Genomic DNA, 15,729 nt, shown 5'->3' on the forward strand with positions numbered 1-15,729 from the left:
CTCCATGCCAGTCCATGTGACCTTGCAGGAATCCACCCTTCACCCCAGCTCCTCTACCAGGGGGAACACGGCCCACAGCAACTAGAAACCGTGCTCCTGCTGATTTGTAAACAGCCTTAAAAGTCCCAAGTAAAGCACAAGGAGTGCACCTCCTCATTAGCCACCAGCCTGAGTTAATAATTAAGCACCTTTAATTGGCGGATGCGGAAATGTGCAGCACATGCCTTCCCAGGCTCCGCTGCAGCCACACTGACCCCACTGCTGATGGACTTCCTAAGTCACTCGCTGGCGGAGCTAATTCACATCCAAAGTTAATTAGCTTAATGAAGGCAAGTGTCACTTCGGGAGTCCCAGGCTGGCTTTCAGCTCCTACTCAGCCACCAGGGAGGCTGCCGGTATCATCCTCCAGATTCTATTTCCTGGAGCTCCATGGGAGGGGGCCCAGGGGACAGTACTTTGGCAGGCCCTGTGCCACTCATCTGTCCTACCCCTACCTACTGGGAGTCAACAAGCACCCATAAGGCCACCAGGTCCCAGAACACCTACCCTTCTAGGACCTTGCCCCAAACCTCCACCAGGGGAGCAGCTTTCAGCAGGAGGAGGCCACAGGCAAGCTCCTCCCCTCCAGGCCCAGGTGGGCAGGGCAGACCCTCCAACCTTCCTTGATGAAGATCCCTCCCAGCCAGGAACCTGGTCCACAGCATCCCCAGGAGGGACATTGCTCCCCTTTTGGGACAGACACAGAGAACAAGGCTCAGAAGACGTGGACTTGGGGCTCTGGGCTTATTGTTCCTCATCCACAGGCAAACCAAACCCAAGGTCTCACTGGCCCAGAAACCCCCAAAAGCCCACAGAGGGATGAACAGAGACTCAAAATGAGGTCTGTCCACACAATGGACTATTATTCACCTTTCAAAGAAGAAAATTCTGATGCACGCTACAACGTGGGGGACCCCTGAAGACATCACTGTTATGATTCCCCCTTGTGAAGTCCCTCAAGGAGTCAAATTCGTAGAGGCACAAAGTGGAACAATGGTGGCCAGGGGCCAGGGAGGGAGCAGGATGCTGTCATTTAATGGGGACAGGCTTTCAGCCTGGGGGGGGGGGGCATTCGGGAGACGGACAGTGATGAGGCTGTGTGGTGCCCAGGTATCCACAGCCAGTAGGCTGTGTGCAAAACGGTAGATTTTATATCACACACATTTTATCAAACACAGGACTGAAGAAGTGATGCCTGCCACACCGCTGAACCCCGAAAACATGATGCTGCGGAAGCCGACACCCTAAAGGCCACAGGTGTCGTCCGGAACAGGTAGGCACATGGACACCAAGCTGGGGGTGGGAGAATGGGAGGGACTGCCAAGGGGTGGAGGTTCCTTTTCAGAGTGCCAAGGTCGCATGCCACTCAACCCTGGGCTTAAAAATGGCTAATTTTATGTGATGTGAGTTTCACCTCAATAAAAAAAGAAAAGAGCCTGGGTGTGGTGGCACATGCCTGTAATGCCAGCAGCTTGGGAGGAGGAGGACCATAAGTTCAAGGCCAGCCTTGGCAACTTAGTGAGACCTTGTCTCAAAACAAAAAATAAAAAGGGCTGGGAATGTGGCTCAGCGTAAAGCTCCCCAGGTTCAATCTCTGGTGCCAATAAATAAATAAATAAATAAATAATTTTAATAATAAAATAAAAGAGAAGAAAACTTCGCACCTCCATCCTTTCTCTGGCTGCACTCAAAGCCTCCCCGAAGCCCCTCCTCTCTCACTGGGCTCCCAGCATCCCTCCTGACCCTCCCATGTGCCCAGTATGCTAGAACCTTCTCTCTGCATCCAAGACCTGAACACAGCCACAGACTGAGATACTGGGTTATTCCAAGCACCCCATCAAGACTGTCATATGAATAAGAGAAAACTGGCAATCTGCCATCAGGAGAGCAGGTGGCCCAGGCTGAGGCCCCAGGGCTGGCTTTGGGGGTCCCTGGGTCTCTAGGCAGGACTTGGTGCTCCCCTTCCCCAGACCACCTCCCTCAAGTTTTCTTTCATTCAGAGATTTATCTGGCTCCTTCTCCAAGTTGAGAGCCAGGCCAGGCACTCGGAGGAAACCAAGAGGAACAAGTTGTGGGTCCCACTGTTTGGCTCTGAGAGGACAGCGAGGCAGGTGTGGCCTCAGCTGCTCAGAACACACCTAGCCTCCTGGGGAAGGCAGACCCTGTTGCTCCTGCTGAAGGGGACTGAGTCCTAGGCTCCCATACTGGGCCTGTGTCCCCTCCTGATCCTCTCAACCCAGAGGCCACAGACCTAGTGCTCCTTCTGCTCCAGAGCCCAGAGCAACTACGAAGCTGGGCACCTGCAGGAGGATGTGGCAGGGTCCCAGCCTCCCCCTCCCTGGCTGACTCCCTGGTGCCCTCCTCACAAGGCTGGCTCTGGGGCCTCACTCCTCTCTAGGAGGAAGAAAGCAGGAAACAGGTGGAGGAGAAGGAGGGACCACGCCGACTCTGGCTCAGGACAAGCCCCAGCCCACAGAACTATGGTCTTCTGAACGTTCCCCTCCCCGGGTGGAGCAGAGAGGAGGCTGAGTAGGAGGACTCCCACCAGCGATGCTCACCACCTGGAAGCCGCTCTCCCTGCAGGGAAAGGCCCTGACTCCAGGCATACCTGTTTGTTCCTGGGACCTCAGGACCACACCCAGGGCCTGGCCTCTGCCTTCCAGCTGGCCAGGACACCTCATGGCAGCAACAGAATTGGCGTCAGAATTCTAAGGATCTGGGACCCTGGGGCATGTGGCCCTGTCCTGGGGAGTCTGCCCTCTGTCCATGGAGCCCTTTGGCATCGTTTTGAAAATCAATAGCCGTAGAATAAACAGAAGAGGGATTCCGCTTTCCCCTCTGGAAACAAAAGAAAGAGCCCACCCATACAAACTCAAACTGAGAAGGTCAGACTACAAGGTCGGGAGGTGCTGGTGGGTTCTGCAAAGCAATGGAAGCCCATGGCACGGGCGATATTACAAGGGCGACCGGTGGGGACCTCATAGGCCTAGAGTCTGGGTCAACGGCTAACTGCTTGTAACTAGGCCTAAATCATGACCTCTTAATTACAAGGTCCCTCTCTGAAAACATGACAGGGGGCCAGATCATGACCTTTCTGAACCTCGGTGTCCTCACCTACAAAATGGGTGCAGCTGCATCGGTGAGTCAACCAAAGTGTGATGGGCAGAGGCACTCTGCACTGTGTGCTGGGACTCGGGGTGGAGGGGAGGGGAGGGTCCTCGCTTCTGCACCTCCAGGCAGCACCTTCCCCATGCTGACCACCAGGTACGGAACCAGCACCAGGCTGCTGTGCAAACCCTGTGACAAGTAAGCTATGGCCCTGGAAGCTGTGCAGCAGCTGGGCCAGGCCAGGGGCCCCTGTGGCCAGCAGGCTTCCCAGGAGAGGGAAGAACAGTCTCTCTGAGCAAGAGTCTGGGTGGCAGAAAAGTTCCATAATCCAGGGCCAGCCTGCGCAAGTGTGGTCGGGGTGCCATCAGCCTGAACCCTCCAGGCACCAGTTCTGCTGCTGCCAGGCCACCAGGACACCCTCGAGTGAACCAGACATCCCAGGTTTTACGAGCTGGCCTCTGGTTCAGCAGTGCGTCCTTGAGTGTTAATCCTGCTCAGCTACCAACACCAGCGCCCAGCCCTGGATCCCGGGGCCTAGGGGAAATGGAAAGTCATTGCTTTTCGTGGAAAGGTCAGGCCCTTGGACTTGGTTTTTTCCAGTCTCCTTCTGGCTCTCCAGTTGGGTTCTAATTCCCTCCCTCTCCCCAGGCCCCCGCAGGGAAGCTGGACAGAACATTCCTCAGGAAAGCAAACTTGTGCGAGGGGAAGAGCCCAACGAAGTAAAAGGCAGGGGGTCAGGCACCATGGCACCTGGTGCCCAGGGAGGGAGGATGACCGTGGCGGTCACGGCCATGGGCTCACCGTGCCTTGGTGAGTCACCCAAGGCTGGGAACAGACATCAAGCTAGCATCCTCTGCCACAGTATAGGAGGGAGCACAGCTGCACGCAAACGGCTAGAATCTGAAACGCGCCCCTGGCTGCCCTGTGGTTATACCCAGGCCACCTCACTCCCCAGGACACACTGAGGAGCTCCTTCCCTGCTGGCTTAATACAAATTGTGCTCCAACCAGCATCTTCCCCATGTAGGCCACCAGGCTCGGAACCAGCACCAGGCTGCTGTGTAGACCATGATGAGTAAGCTATGGCCCTGACAGCAGTGCAGGGGCTGAGCCAGGCCAGGGGCCCCTGTGGCCAGTAGGCTTCCCAGGAGAGGGAAGAACAGCCTCTCCGAGCAAGAGTCTGGGTGGCCACTTCAGGACTTTGCTTGGCTGAGCTGGAAAATGTCAATCGTGGGGGCAAATGAAGTCTGAGCACGTGCAGGCCTCGGCCGGGTGCAAAGGCTCCAGCTCCGAAGGCCTGGGTGACCGTGAGCGTCAGCTGGGGCTCTTCGACACGGCAAGCCAATTCCTTTCGCCTGGTAGTTACCGGCTGCCACGGGGAAGGCTGTGGGCCTCCCACCTCCCAGATGGTCCAACCACAATAAACGTTTGGCCTGTCAGATGCACAGCACTGACGAACTAATTGAAATATGCTGCAACCAGCAAACCCCAAATAAATGTGAAATGATTATTTCCTCACACGACAACCCGCTGAGTTGCCTGCGCGTCTGGCCACCCGCTAAGAGCGCCTCCACCCCTTCTCCCCAGCCTCACTTATGTGCGGTTTTCAAAGGGCTTAAATGCTTTTTTCAGTTTGATTACCCAAGTGCGGAAAGTTCTAATTGCAAAAAATGCTTGGTTTTTCTCCCTCTGGATGGAAGAAAAAAATGTGCAAGTGAAAAGTCAATTTTTACAAAGTGCCAGGGAGAGCACTTCACCAGCCTCCAGCTGGAGGGGACGGCCTCCAGCCCAGCCATAGGCGCCTGTCTGCACCTGCGGCAAGCCCTGCCTCTGGGCCATGGGAGCTGCTCCCTCATAACAGACCTGGAATGACCACCTATTACTGCCTCACACACCTCTACCCCTGTCTCTGTCCCAAGCTGCTAGTGTCTGGCCAGGTGGGCCTGCCCCAGGCGGGCCAGAGGCCGTAGGGCCTGACTCCAACCCCATCCCCCACAGCAGTGCACCCCACAGCAGGCCCGCGGGCAGACCTGGCTAGGAGCCCCTAGTTGCCAGCGAGAACCAGCCTGGAGAGAAGGAATGGCAACCTGCAGGACCTGGCGCCAAGTCTCAGTGGGGGACATGGAAGCTGAAGTCTAGGGGTCAAAGCCAGGATTGAGGCAAGGGGCTGTGGGAAGTCCCACGGTGGCCTAAAACACCTCCTTAAGAGGGTCATTCCTTTGGGCCCAGCCCTGCTTCTCAGCTCCTCACAGCAAAGACAATGTGTCCCAGGTCCACACTGAATGCTGTCACCCCCTGTGCATGAGGAGAGTCCCTCCTCCACTTTGGAGAGGGGAGATGGGCACCAGCCAGCAGGAAGTGGAGAGGACAGGCCTCCTTTCCCCAGCGCCTATGAGGAGCAAATGCAAGGACCTGCCCAACAGCCTTGGGCTTGGGCCTTCGTTCACCAGGAACTGGCGGGGTGGCAGCAGCAAGCCCTGACCTGGCTGGAGACATGAGGGGACACACATGATGTCCAAGACGGCAGATCCTCAGTATTTGTGAATCCCATACTTGTGGATTCACCTTGTCACTACAATTTAATCGCAACCCCCAAATCAATGCTTCAGTGTTCTCAGGTTCATGGTCAAACTTGTGCACACTGACAGGAAGTGTGGGTGGCCTGTGCTGAGGTGGAACAGGGCCACACTCCGCCTTCTTCTTTGAGCTCCCGCTGAAAGCAAGCGTCCTGCCCTGCCCTGCTCAGGTCCCTGTTTGTCACATGTCTATGCTTTCTGTTGGTGACTTCACTGTTCTCAAAGGTCCCCAGGCTTAAGGCCACAGGCTGCATTCCAGAGGACAAGAAGGTCCCATGTGTGCTCAACGGGCTTCCTTTAGGCACAGGTCCCAGGCTGCTGGCCACAGGTTCGACGTCCAATAAACACCTTAAATAAGGTGTCTTCTGACAGGAATGCACGTGAGGTAAGGCTGCATGTTCGTCAACTGACAGAAACTTTGTTGGCCCAGGAGAGGCTCGGGTTGGCATCGTCAGAGTTCGGGTGACTGTGGAATACAACTACCAGGAGTGACGAGACTCAACTGTCCATGTGCCCTCCTACAGAGGTGCTCTGCTCCGAAGGGCCACCTGCTCTGTGGCTGCAGGTTGGCATGCCCACGCCCGACAGCAGTCCCAGCTGTCGCTCCAGATCTGAGTTCCACCAGCCTCAGCATCTCCCTGCTCCTCCCTACCCACGACTCCCTTTGCTGCTGCTCCTGATGTCAGGGGCACTCACAAGAAAGCTGTGACGGACGTGGGCGTCACCAAGCAGAGGGTTCTTCCACAGGGTGACTGCCTGGTTGGTGGCCTGTTAGTGGATCCCTGCCTCTTGGTTCACTTCTGCTTTATCTTCTGGCAAGGGCTGTTCCCAATGAGCGCCTGGAGTGAACGCCAGCCTGCCCTCCTCACACAGCTCTGCCCATCTCTGGCCACAGAGGTTGGCAGAGGTTTGTCCTGGTGTTGGCTGGGCTGGGCCTAAGGAAGCCAGTGCCCTTATACCCACTGTCCAGAAAGAAAGGACCTATGTACGGGGCCAGTGCCAGCCTCCACATAAAGGAGGAGCCACCTGGTCACAAGGCACCTTGGTCCCAGGCTGGCATAGTGGCTTGTGCAAGGTCAGTTCTGTCCCCCTCAGTCTCTCCTCCCTGGCAGGGGGGATAAGCTCAGACCCTGTGTCAAAGCCATAGAGGATTTGAAAAAGGCAAAGCCTGGCTCCCTGCGGGAGGCTCTGGAGCACTTCTCTCCTTTCCCACCAGATGTTCTGACAGGGTGTTCTGAACACCCCAGATTTTAGACTCTTGCTGAGGCCAGTCAAGTGTCCCTCTCCCAAAAAGCCAACCCTGATCTCCTCAACCAGAAAGGCAGCTGCCTGCTGAACCCTGCCTTCAAGCAACAATTGCCACACACAGCCTAGGATGCTGAGAACACATCTCCCGAGCCACAGGCTGCTGTGACAGAAGCAGGGGTTAGGTGAAAAGTGACTTCCTGTATCAATTCACTATCTGTCCACTGTTTTCCAGAAACCTTTTATGATGACTTATAAAGAGCACAGAGCCAGCTGAAGCAGCGCATGCCTGTAGTCCCAGCTATTCAGAAGGCTGAGGCAGAAGGACGACAAGTTTGAGAACCAGCCTTAGCAACTAAGGGAGACCCTGTCTCAAAATAAACAAAAAAGGATTGGGGATGTGGCACAGTGGTAAAGCACTCCTGGGTTCAATTCCCAGAACTGCATAAATAAATAAGGAAAGAAGGAAAGAAGGAAGGAAAAGACAATGTGTGTAGAAAAAGTCGGACAGAAATGAATACAAATCTGACTCAGTCAGAACAGTTGATGTCCCTGTGTCTCAACTTCTTTCTCTGCAGGAACCACCCACCTGCAGGGTACTTGGGCACCACAGTACAGGGCAGGGCATGCCAGCAGAACATGCTTTCCTTCCCCACTTTCTTTTTTTTTTTTTTTTAAGATAGAGTGAGAGAGGAGAGAGAGAGAGAGAGAGAGAGAGAGAGAGAGAGAGAATTTTTTTTAATATTTATTTTTTAGTTCTTGGCGGACACAACATCTTTGTTGGTATGTGGTGCTGAGGATCGAACCCGGGCCACACACATGCCAGGCGAGGGTGCTACCGCTTGAGCCACATCCCCAGCCCCTTCCCCACTTTCTTTTCGTTATCAAAGGAGAAAGCAGCTTAGTTTCTCAGGGAAGGCAAAGTTTGCCTGGCCCTAAATTTTAAAACCAAGTTTTCATAAGAAACACTGTCAGAAGCTGTCGCCCGAGGCGGCAATGCCTCAGATCATGGTTTTAGAACAGACCAGACAGGGATTTGTGACACCTCTTTTTGATAACATCCCAGGGTATTCAGTAACATAAACAAATACCAAATGACCTCTGCAAAGACCACTTAGCTCTACACGCATCGGGAGGCAGGGGGTTAAACAGGTTCCGGGGTGACTGTCTGCAAAGGATTTGGTCTCAGCCAAGCAAAGGGAAGATCCTGAGCTCACTTTGGATTGACCACATGGTCACCAACAGCAGCCTCTGCCTGTGCAAACAGACCCCAGAGCACTATCGCTGTCCTCCATGCACACCAGAGCACACAGCCCCCAGCATCCTTCCCGAACAAGAGAGGAGCAGCCACTTCCCCTTTTATCTCTCTGAATAACTGCATATCCTCCATGACTGGCTCTTCTCAAACAACAAGCCGCCTGGCCTTAACCAGAAGGGCTTTTAGGAGAGCACTGCCTGGTGTTCAAACAGGTTCAGGACAGGGAGGAAGGCAATGTGACAGAGAAGGGACACTCCAGGCTGTGGCCAAGAAGGGCTCTCAGGGGCTGTCCAGGCCAATCTCACCACCTAGTCTACATTTTCCCAAGTGCCTACTGCACACCAGGCACTGGGGACAGAGAAAGAGAATTTACCACGACTGCCTGGAAGCTCACAGTCCACGGGGAGGCACATGGAAAGGCAAGAGGGGTTGGGGAGGAGCAAAGGCAGAGGGGGTCGACTCTACCTGGGAAGGCCAGGGAAAGCAAACTGGGTCCCCATCACTGAAGAGGTGAGGCACATAGAGAAGGAGCACCACGCCTTGGAAAACCTCAAGACAGCATGGGAGGGCTGGAGCATGGAGTGTGAGGGACGACACAGTGGCAGGGGACAGGTATGGTGAATGGGTCCCAGATCCTCGGGCCTTGTACATGCAGATGAATTTTCTTTCAAATTTGGTTCCCCCACCCTCTTTTTTGGGGGGAGGGCAGTATCAGGGATCCAAACCAGGACCTCACATGCCAGGCAAGCACTTTACCACTAGCCACATCCCCAGGAAAGGAGCAAACAAGACCAAGAAAAACCAAGTGACTTAGTTAACAGCAAGTTAGAGGGCAGGCCAGTCATGCAAACCAGATCTCCTGGTTCCCATGGTCGATTCTCTACCCAGGTGCCTCCCAAGTTAAACCCAGGTGCCTCCCAAGTATTAGCAGATAAGCCATTCAACTCACCACCCGAAGAACTCACAGTCAGGACCTGGCCATCTCTCCAGCAGTGAATATGCTGTCCTGTTCCCTTGGCAAGTCACTCCCTACAACAGCTTCCTAACTCACTGTGGCTCTCTGCAGTGAGAGAGCGCTGGATAGCTATTCCAATCAGAGTACAGTCTCTTAATGGGAGAACTGACCCACAACAGTCCCTGAGCCAGGCAAGCTAGAGTCCCTGAGGAAAGCCCAGAGGGGTTTCTGCTCCTTGCAGGCCCTAAACCCCACAGGCCCTGATTGCACACAGGATGCTGATCCAGGCTGGAGGCCAGAGATGAATCAAACTCCACCCCAGTAGCTCACAGTCCAGGAGAGGAGATAAGCCAGGCACAAAAGTAACTATAAAATAAGGCAGACAGTGATAAGAGCCACAGAGATAAACTGCAGTGGGGTTCAGAGCAGCAAGAGGAGTCTGGCTTGGGTGCGAGGGATGATTCAGAGAAGAGAGTATTGACCACCTTTTCCCCTGAGATGCAGGGTGGGGGACCTGGGGGAGTAGGGCTGCTACCCCAACAGTTCTGCTGACTGCCAGAGGCAGGGGAGGAGCTGGCAGTGGACAAAGAAAGATGCTCCTGAAGCATCCAGATTCAGGCAGGGAGGGGGAAGGTAGGCCACAGTGTTTCGGAGATAAGGAGGGGTGGGGGAGGAGGAGCCTAGGATTTCTATGCAGGAGCAGCAAGTCCCTTGAAAGGGGACAATGCTAGAGGACCTGCCTTGGAATGGCATCAGTGTGGCAGGCACTGTGTTTACTTGGGATGTCCATTTAGGATGTGGGGTGGGGATCAGTGCACATTGAGGAAGGGGGACACTAAAGTTTCCCTCTCCCCAAGCCGCCCCCAAACCCCACCACTGATAAGAAAGGATGCAGGGTGGTGGAAGAGGAAGCTGGCGGCCCTAGGACGAGCAGGCACCTCCCAGTAAGGCGCGCGAGAGAGACACAGCCCATCCTGGGGTCCTCGACACCCACCCAGCCAGGGCCAGGGAGAAGCCAGCGGAAACCGAGCCTCCGGGCTGTCGGCTCGCGCCTCCCCGGGTGCGGGGCCCGGCGCTGCGCACGCACCTACCCCCGGGCTGCCGCGACACCTGCCCCGGGGCGGGGATCGCCCTTACGCCGCCCGGCCGTGGCCCCGGGTCTCGGCAACGCGCCGGGCCGCGGGTCCCCTCGCCACGCCCTCCGCCGCCCAGCCTCGGCCTCGGCCGGGTGCTCCGGGCTCCCGCGGGCCGCACGGACGCCCTCCGCCCCGGCCCGGCGGTCACTCACCCGCCCGCAGCCGCCGCTAGTCCCTCCGATCGCGCTGGGCCGCCGCCGCCTCACGCCGCCGCCCGGGCAGCGCGGGCCCCGCGGCCCCGGCCCGGCCGGCTGCGCCCCACGGCCCCGCGCGCCCCCGCCGCCGGCTGGCCCTGAGCGAGCGGCCGGGCGGCGGGCATGCTCCGGGCCGTCGGGGCGCCGCTGCTCCGGGGGCCGCGCGGCCGACTCTCCGCGCCCCGCTGCGCCTCAGCCGCCGCTGCCCGCGCGCGCAGCTCGCATTCCCCCACTCGCCGAGGCGCGGCGCCTCCTCCGGCCGCGCGGGGGAGCGGCGCGGGGCGTCCCTCCGGGCCCGGCCGCTGCCGCCGGAAGAACCCGGCTCGCCGGGGCGCCCGAGTGTCGCGGAGCGGCGGCTCCTAACAGCTCGCCTTTGAAAACGACGCTCCGGAATCAGTGGCGAAGCGGGGAGCCGCCGGCGAGGCCGCCCGGGCACTGGGATGGGGGCGCGAGCCGGAGGCGGCCGGGCGAAGCCCCACCTGCGTGCTCGGCTGCGGACCCGGACCCGCGCCAACCTGCGCCGGGTCCTCCCCAAGACCTCAGAAGGCCCGGGGCGCCTGCGGGCCATCAGCACGGGACAGCCATCGCCGGGGAGGATGCTCGCAGCCCTGGTCCCCACCTGCGAAAGGAGCTGGGCGAGGCGCAGAGGCAGCTCGCCCCTGGTGTTCCATCCCGACAGGCCTCCGCCTGGCACATGGAGAGACCAACAGGGTGCTTGGGTGAGACTGACAGGAAAACAGGAAGTGTGCATTTAGGTTGAGCTAGGACAGACCGTTTGCCAAAACCTGAAGTCATGGAACTTAGTGGAGCCATCACTTAGTATCACCTTATGTGGCCTAGAGAGTGTGGAATACTTCCCTGGAAGGGCAAGCATAAGATGAAAATAAAGAGGTCCAAGCTGGGCACGGTGGCCGCACGGTGGCCCCACAGTGGCTCATGCCTGTAATCCCACTGACTGGGAACTCAGAAGGCTGAGGTAGGGAGATGCAAGTTCCAGGATGGCCTCAGAAAATAAGTGAAGCCCTAGCAAGTTACTGAGATCCTGTCTGAAAAAATAAAAAGGGCTGGAAATGTTCAGGCATAAAGAGCCCATGGGTTCAATCCCCAGTATTCCCCCCAACAAAATTAAAAATAAGGGATATGTTGAGACAAAGTAAAGGAGTGCCAACCACACAGGCTATTTATTCATCCCTCTGGGTTGTGGGCAGATGTTCAACCTGAAAGGGCCGGGAGAACCACCACTGCCCTCCCATCCAAGGTGGGTAAAGGTGTTCCATCAAATACTGCCCCCTCAGTTCCTTCCCTCCATCAGTCTGCCCTACAGTGCAATAAGATTGATTTCTGGAGCATTTCCAGGGTGAGGCTCTTTGAAACTTTGCTCTGTTAAGTCAGTAGGAACTGAGCTCCGAGACAGAACATCATTGTAGCATTTTATTAAAACGTTCCCCAGCACTGAGAACTAAACCTAGGGCCCAGCAAGTTAGGCAAGCATTTTACCACTGTGCTACAGTCCCCATTATAACTTTTTTTTTTTTTTTCAGTGCTGGGGATTGAACCTGGGGCTTTATATATGCTAGGCAAATGCTTTATTACTGAGCTACACCCTAGTCCCCGCTGTAGCATTTTGATGACTATACACAAATGAGGTAACTTCAAGGACTTATATATGTCTGAGACTTTAAAAACACCATTAAAAACTATCTCAGCCAGGCATGGGGGCACACACCTGAATCCCAGCAATTGGGAGACTGAAGCAGGAGGATCACAAGTTCAAGGCCAGCTTCAGTAATCTAGTGAGACCCTCTCAAAATATAAAAAAGGGCTAGAGAGGGCTGGGGTTGTGGCTCAGTGGTACAGCCCTTGCCTAACAAGTGTGAGGCTTGGGTTCAAATCTCAACACTACATACAGGTAAATTTTAAAAATGTCTATTTACAACTAAAATATATATATTTAAAGGGGTGGGGCTTGGGATATAGCTCTGTAGTAAGAATCCCTGGGTTCAGTTCCCAGTACCGCCAAAGAAGGTATGAATAAATACACTAATACCATAAGACAGTTCACATCCACAAATATTTATTAAATGTCCATATGTGCCATATTTGAGAAAGACGACATGATCCCTGGTCTCGTGGAGCTTGATGACTCATTACTCCAACGTTTGACTAGATTTAAAGCAACTGCAACAAGCACTGTCATCTTCTACCCATCAGAGCACTATATATGAAGCATTTTTTTCACATTATTGGTCACTGTGAAAGTGTTAAATACATAATTGTCCTTGAAATCGGTAGTCATAGTGACAACATGATACACAACTTCCAGCAAGTGCAAATTTATGGCTTGATTCCTCATAGAGCTGAGGTCTCTACTGAGATAAAGCACAAATCAGATGAGAAAAGGCTTAGAAACAGGCCCTAAGAATACTGGTATCTTTTAATACATTATCAAACCAGAGCTCTTGACAGGGCAGGAAATTATTTCCAGCAAAATTGTGTAATATAATCAGTTTAGTGAGACCCAAAAAGTCTCATAACCAGACATATTTCACTTATGACAAATATGATTTACCTGTGATTCCTAAAGGGCTCTAGATGTACATCTATTTTTAATTTATTATTTTATTATTTTTTTTTAGTACCGGGGATTGAACCCAGGGGCACTTAGCCACCGAGTTAATATCCCCAGCCCTTTTTATATTTTATTTAGAGACAAGATCTCACTAAGTTGCTGAGGCTGGCTTTGAATGTGTGAGCCTCCTGCCTCAGCCTCCCCGGACGCTGGGATTACAGGTGTGCACCACTATACCCAGCTTTTTTTTTTTTTTTTTTTTTTGAGACTGAGTTTCACTATGTTGCCCAGGCTGGTCTTGAACTCCTGGACTCAAGTGATCCTCCCACCTCCCAAGTAGCTGGGACTACAGGTGTGAGCCACCACACCCAGCTACATTTATTTTTTAAAGCTTGGTTCTCAGACATGCAGAGCAAATAAACATTAAAATCTAGTAAAAACTGTTATTATTTAAAAATTAAAAGGATGAAATGTCTAATTTTATTACATATAAACCTTTCATTTTATTACATATAAACCTTTCATCTATACATGTAATAAAATGTTCCGAATTCAAACAGCATTCACCAAATCACCTGGCTTTCCTGGAATTTAAAAGGCAAACACTCTCTGATTGGTTATCAATTTCCAAGTGGTCATCTCTAATTTTTTTTTTAAGGTGGACACAATATCTTTATTTTACATTTATGTGGTGCATGCTAGATGAATGCGCTATCACTTGAGCCACATCCCCAGCCCCCTCTCTAAATCTTTAGGGGCCCAGTGGCTGGTACTTCCTCTGGTACTTCCTTCACATGGTCTTGTTCAAGGCCACTCCATCACCTGTAGAGGTCTACTCATGGAACACTTGAAGGAAAAGTTATTTTTATTGCAGTGGCAATAACTTTTAGGAAAACAGTCTGTATTTATTTCTAAATTCCCAAATCACCAATTTTATTAAGATCAAACTACTGTCTGAACTAACATTTGATAGGTTATCCATTTTAAATTATTTAGTCATTAAGAACAACAAAACCCACACCAGAGGAACATTCCTTTAGACTCCAAGAAAACCCACGTTTTCATGCAAAGGGTATAGGGTCTTGATTTAACATTGAGCAGCCATTTTAAATGTTAACTGCCATCCTACAAGATATTAAGTTTCACTTTCCTGTACTTCCTCTTACCTGAACTCCCCACCCCCACCCCCTAGGTAGTGACCTACCCCATGGTACCATAACCCTAAGCCAATCTCAGAAGGACACGACCCCTTTGCTATGGAAAGCCCCATGATGCTGTCAACCTAAACCAATCCCATGCCATTCCCACCTGCCTAGCCCTGAACCTATCCCACAGTGCCATAGTTCCAACTCCAAACCCCTACCCCACAAAATCTGAACCCCCAAACATCTCGGGGCCTCTCTTCTCTCTATAGAAAGACGGCCTTTATTTGTCAGCTTTGAGAAATAAAGCTTTGTGTGGATCTCTGCCTGGTCTCTTCACTTCTTACTTGATTTCTTACTTGCCCTTCTCTCGCTTTCTCACTTTCTTTTCAAGGAGCAAGACCATCTTAGACCCCCAACAGAAATGCCAACCGAAGATGTATTTTTTTTTAGGTCATTTCTTTGTATATAATCCTATTTAAAAGAAATGGTGGAGTTCACCTGTAATCCTAGTGACTCAGGAGGCTGAGGCAGGAGGATTGAAAGTTGGAGGCCGCCTGAGCAATTTAGAGACCCTGCCTCAAAACAAAGTAAAAAGGGCTGGGTGGGATGTAGCTCAGTTGTAGAGAACCAACTGGTTTAATCCCCAATATCACAAAACAAAACAAAAACCCCTTTTTTGGCTTGTGGTTGTGGCTCAGTGGTAGAGCACTTGCCTAGCACGTGTGAGGCACTGAGTTCAATTCCTAGTATCATGGGGGGCGGGGGGTGGGGGAGCAAAAGCAACTATTCCCTTAAAACCCCACTTAACTCATACTGAATCTGAAGGTATTATTTATGCACTTATTAAGCACCAGGCCCTTGACAGAATCTTCATTAATGAAAGGGATCCTATCACAGCTGGGGAAAGCAGACCTGAGCCAGGGTGTGACCCTGGTCTGCCTGGCTCGAAGTCTCCCCTCTCCAACCCCTGTGCCCAGCTGTGCACTGCCTCAGCTTGGCTGTGAGCTATAGTTGCTCCAGCTCCAGCTGGTGATGTGGCCAGGAGCCACTGCTGGCTCCTGCAGATAGGCTCTGTATGGGGAAGAAAAGGGCAAAACTGGACCTCAGGAGAGGTGACTTGCCATTTGCATTTTAGAAGGCATCTCCCAGAAGTGGAAGGTTCACTTTGGTTTTTCACTGAAACACAGCCCCAGCAACAAAAATAGTTTACCTCCCTGGGGTAATAATGGATGCTCTTTAAGACTGCCACCTTTCCTACCTTAGGCCCACGTGTGTTCCCCTGGAGCATTCCTAAGATATTCATCACCTAGGGAAAGACAGCTATAAGAATTTCCCTGGGGTCCCTTCTTTACAGCTATGAAAAAAAAAAAAAAAAGAATAAAATTTCTTTTTTTTTTTTAAATAAGTAACTGATAGTTCCAATCTATTACACACTTCAAAAATGAAAGCATATGCTTTCGGAGAGGCACAGAAGATGTTTTGATGGAGCTTAATGCCTTTTTTTG

The 15,729-nt window shown here is 53.0% G+C and overlaps 1 protein-coding gene and 1 long non-coding RNA gene across 14 annotated transcripts in view; one reads left to right on the plus strand and one right to left on the minus strand.

Annotated features, from left to right (window-relative positions):
- The window catches only part of Pitpnm2 (phosphatidylinositol transfer protein membrane associated 2), a 127,746-nt gene extending 116,545 nt beyond the window's left edge, over nt 1–11,201 (minus strand). For 9 of the 13 annotated variants that reach the window (XM_078039300.1, XM_078039298.1, XM_078039299.1 and 6 more), the window contains exon 1: nt 10,469–10,566. The gene's annotated coding sequence lies outside the window, so the exon portion shown is untranslated. Of the gene's footprint in view, nt 1–10,468; nt 10,578–11,129 lie in introns of those variants that run through there. The other 4 variants (XM_040289550.2, XM_078039290.1, XM_078039289.1 and 1 more) reach the window with 4 other exon arrangements.
- On the plus strand, nt 202–4,672 carry LOC144375260 (uncharacterized). The gene is made up of 3 exons (XR_013434868.1): nt 202–329; nt 1,218–1,312; nt 2,438–4,672. It is a non-coding gene; the product is annotated as an uncharacterized LOC144375260 (long non-coding RNA).
- Nucleotides 11,202–15,729: the final 4,528 nt, after the last annotated feature.

This window comes from Ictidomys tridecemlineatus, chromosome 2 (assembly GCF_052094955.1).
Source record: "Ictidomys tridecemlineatus isolate mIctTri1 chromosome 2, mIctTri1.hap1, whole genome shotgun sequence".
NCBI classification, from domain to species: domain Eukaryota; kingdom Metazoa; phylum Chordata; class Mammalia; order Rodentia; family Sciuridae; genus Ictidomys; species Ictidomys tridecemlineatus.